The following is a 4,548-nucleotide window of genomic DNA, read 5'->3' as shown; positions in this document are numbered from 1 at the left end:
GCGGCGCACGGAGCTGCGGGTTTCGGCAGCGGCAGCGAGTGGCGCTCGACGGGGCGCAGCGCGGCGGTAGCTGCATTGGCGGCGGTGCGCGACAGTGGCTGGCGAGGTGGCTGCGTTGCACGGCATCTGCGGCGGCTCGTGCTGGAAGCACACGGTGAGCGTCTAGTGCAGTCGGGCTCGTCGAGTGCGCGCGGGACGTGCGGGACGCACTGGTGCGGTCGGGCTCGTCGGGCACATCGGGTGCGCGCGGGACGTGTGCGGCGCCGACGGACGCCGGGCGTGTGTCGCCGGCGGAGAAGGAGCTCGGCGTATGTCGCTGGGATCGTGACGGAGCACGGTGCGATCGGTGTCGGCGTGCCAGGTCAGGTCCGCGGGCTGGGTCACGATGACAATGGGAGCAGCAGCGTCAACTCCGGCGACGGCAAGGTCGTGGCTTAGGCGGAGAGTGTTAGAGTAAGCCACACAACGATGGTGATCAGCATGTGCGTGTGTTGGTCGAGTCCGGACGCCGGTGCGTGGCCGCGTCCGTGGCCGTGGCGAGTGGAGTCTCCGAGCCGGCCGAGTCTCTGTGCGGCAGTTCCTGCATGTGTGGTGTGTGGGAGCTGCGTCTCCACAGGCTACAAAGCCGGCCACTTCCAGGTTGTTAGCAGCGTGCATGTAGCTAGAGATTAGCTAGGTAGTTAGTGCATGGGTTAGTGGCCGATCTGGCCGGCTGGGCTGTGCGTGCCTCTGCGTATTAAAGTGGCCACGATGCTGGTGTGTAGGTGCGCCAGAGAAGAGAGATGTAGCCTCTCCGAGTGTATGTGTGCTCGCCGTCGGGTGGTGTGGTATGTGCCACCGAGCACCGGTATGAGCCGAGTGTAGCCATGTAGCCACTGTAAGGAAGAAAATGATTGAGGCCTTCGTGCGCCCATGGCGACGTTCCAGCGCCGGATACGAAAATTTCTTGTGTCCTGTGTCCATCTTGTTCTTCCACCGTCTGAGAGCTGCGAGCGTGAGGGCGAGGAGAGCTAGGGCAAGGCCACGGTTCCAACATTTGGTATCAGGGCTTGGTGTCTTGGGCGTGGATGTCGTGCCGGAGGCGTGGCAGCGATGGCGGCGCTCGCCGGCGGCTGCGCGATGGAGCTCCGGGCCATGTGTCGGCCTATGGAGGTGGGCAGCGCTGCGACTGTCATGGTGCGTGGCGGAGGCGGCGGGCGGTGACGTCGTACGTGCGGCGACCGCGGAGGCCGCCGAGGCGCTGCGTGGTGGCGCTCGGCGGCGTCCGCGGAGCTCGCAGCGGACATGAAGGCTGCGGCGCGCGGAGAGCGCGGTGGCGCGAGGCATGGAGACGCGGCACGGCGGCGCACGGAGCTGCGGGTTTCGGCAGCGGCAGCAAGTGGCGCTCGACGGGGCGCAGCGCGGCGGTAGCTGCATTGGCGGCGGTGCGCGACAGTGGCTGGCGAGGTGGCCGCGTTGCACGGCATCTGCGGCGGCTCGTGCTGGAAGCACACGGTGAGCGTCTAGTGCAGTCGGGCTCGTCGGGTGCGCGCGGGACGTGCGGGACGCACTGGTGCGGTCGGGCTCGTCGGGCACATCGGGTGCGCGCGGGACGTGCGCGGCGCCGACGGACGCCGGGCGTGTGTCGCCGGCGGAGAAGGAGCTCGGCGTATGTCGCTGGGATCGTGACGGAGCACGGTGCGATCGGTGTCGGCGTGCCAGGTCATGTCCGCGGGCTGGGTCACGATGACAATGGGAGCAGCAGCGTCAACTCCGGCGACGGCAAGGTCGTGGCTTAGGGGGAAAGTGTTAGAGTAAGCCACACAACGATGGTGATCAGCATGTGCGTGTGTTGGTCGAGTCCGGACGCCGGTGCGTGGCCGCGTCCGTGGCCTGGCGAGTGGAGTCTCCGAGCCGGCCGAGTCTCTGTGCGGCAGTTCCTGCATGTGTGGTGTGTGGGAGCTGCGTCTCCACAGGCTACAAAGCCGGCCACTTCCAGGTTGTTAGCAGCGTGCATGTAGCTAGGGATTAGCTAGGTACTTAGTGCATGGGTTAGTGGCCGATCTGGCCGGCTGGGCTGTGCGTGCCTCTGCGTATTAAAGTGGCCTCGGTGCTGGTGTGTAGGTGCTCCAGAGAAAAGAGATGTAGCCTCTCCGAATGTATGTGTGCTCGCCGTCTGGTGGTGTGGTACGTGCCACCGAGCGCCGGTATGAGCCGAATGTAGCCATTTAGCCACTGTAAGGATGAAAAGGATTGCGGCGTTCGTGCGCCCGCGGCGGCGTTCGTGCGCCGGCCGGGAAAATTTCTTGTGTCCTGTGTCCATCTTCTTCTTCCACCATTTGAGAGCTGCGAGCGTGAGGGCGAGGAGAGCTAGGGCAAGGCCACGGTTCCAACATTTGGTATCAGAGTTTGGTGTCTTGGGCGTGCTTGCCGTGCCGGAGGCGTGGCAGCGATGGCGGCGCTCGCCGGCGGCTGCGCGATGGAGCTCCGGGCCATGGGTCGGCCTATGGAGGTGGGCGGCGATGCGACTGTCATGGCGCGTGGCGGAGGCGGCGGGCGGTGACGTCGTACGTGTGGCGACCGCGGAGGCCGCCGAGGCGCTGCGTGTTGGCGCGGCGGTGCAGCGCGGCCGTGGCGCTCGGCGGCGTCCGCGGAGCGCGCAGCGGACATGAAGGCTGCGGTGCGCGGTGAGCGCAGTGGCGCGAGGCATGGAGACGCGGCACGGCGGCGCATGGAGCTGCGCGTTTCGGCAGCGGCAGCGAGTGGCGCTCGACGGGGCGCAGCGCGGCGGTAGGTGCATTGGCGGCGGTGCACGATAGTGGCCGGCGAGGTGGCCGCGTTGCACGGCATCTGCGGTGGCTCGTGCTGGAAGCACACGGTGAGCGTCTAGTGCAGTCGGGCTCGTCGGGCGCGTCGGGTGCGCGCGGGACGTGCGGGACGCACTGGTGCGGTCGGACTCGTCGGGCACATCGGGTGCGCGCGGGACGTGCGTGGCGCCGACGGACGCCGGGCGTGTGTCGCCGGCGGAGAATGAGCTCGGCGTATGTTGCTGGGATCGTGACGGAGCACGGTGCGATCGGCGTCGGCGCGCCAAGTCAGGTCCGCGGGCTGGGTCACGATGACAATGGGAGCAGCAGCGTCAACTCCGGCGACGGCAAGGTCGTGGCTTAGGGGGAGAGTGTTAGAGTAAGCCACACAACGATGGTGATCAGCATGTGCGTGTGTTGGTCGAGTCCGGACGCCGGTGCGTGGCCGCGTCCGTGGCCTGGCGAGTGGAGTCTCCGAGCCGGCCGAGTCTCTGTGCAGCAGTTCCTGCATGTGTGGTATGTGGGAGCTGCGTCTCCACAGGCTACAAAGCCAGCCACTTCCAGGTTGTTAGCAGCGTGCAGTAGTTAGGGATTAGCTAGGTAGTTAGTGCATGGGTTAGTGGCCGATCTGGCCGGCTAGGCTGTGCGTGCCTCTGCGTATTAAAGTGGCCACGGTGCTGGTGTGTAGGTGCACCAGAGAAAAGAGATGTAGCCTCTCCGAATGTATGTGTACTGCCGTCGGGTGGTGTGGTACGTGCCACCGAGCGCCGGTATGAGCCGAGTGTAGGCATGTAGCCACTGTAAGGAAGAAAAGGATTGAGGCGTTCATGTGCCTGTGGTGGCGTTCGTGCGCCGGCCGGAAAAAATTCTTGTGTCATGTGTCCATCTTCTTCTTCCACTGTCTGAGAGCTGCGAGCGTGAGGGCGAGGAGAGCTAGGGCAAGGCCACGGTTCCAACATTGGCGTCACCCTTCTCCGCAGAAACTGAAGACCTGCAAATCCATGGAAGTATAAATGAGAAATTGCATGGAGATACAAGAACACATATGTAGTATAGGACATGAGTTTGCTGCAAGCTTGTGCTCACCTGTATGTATGTGTCCGAAGCTGGAGCAGGTGATGTGGTTTGGTTGCTGGTGCTACTGCTTGTGGTTTTTGGATTGGATTGAGGAGATGGTCTGTATTTATAGCACGTAGAGATGCATGGGAACCTGCACGGATCGGGCATCTTTGGCAGTGCGAAGCTTCAACATTGGAGGCTATAATTTTCCAGCTTTGACTGTGCGAGCGAGAGTGACGCTTGCTTGCTCGTCCGGGGTCCGGCCTAGTTCTTCTTCTGCTGCTTCGTGTGGTTGTGGAGGGACACAGCCGTCTTGGACCCGGTATTTGTATACGCGTTCTGACGCACATTAGTACATGCACGATGTACGGCCGGCTTGGTCGTTGTAGTTCGTCAGGCACCGATATAATCAACGATTTGTATGCCTGCGGATACTTGTCTGCATGTAGTAGCCAAGGATTTGCTGCACCTGCTACTGTGCAATAGGTGCGGTTTGGTCACTTTGGACCTGTTTGATAGCGTGAACCAATATTTGCCTCTTCGTATGTGTGGCTCACTTTGGATAAGCTGAACAACAAATGCAGGCTGAAAACCATATTGTGCACATAGTTTGATAGCCTGCATTGCATCATTGAGTAGTTTATGTATGTTGTTTCGTAGTCTGTATTTGTGTTTCAGGGATGAGCAAGTGCAAACCACAGTT

The sequence above is a fragment of the Triticum aestivum genome, chromosome 6D (assembly GCF_018294505.1).
Source record: "Triticum aestivum cultivar Chinese Spring chromosome 6D, IWGSC CS RefSeq v2.1, whole genome shotgun sequence".
Lineage (NCBI taxonomy): Eukaryota > Viridiplantae > Streptophyta > Magnoliopsida > Poales > Poaceae > Triticum > Triticum aestivum.
Note: the sequence above shows the minus strand (reverse complement) of the source record.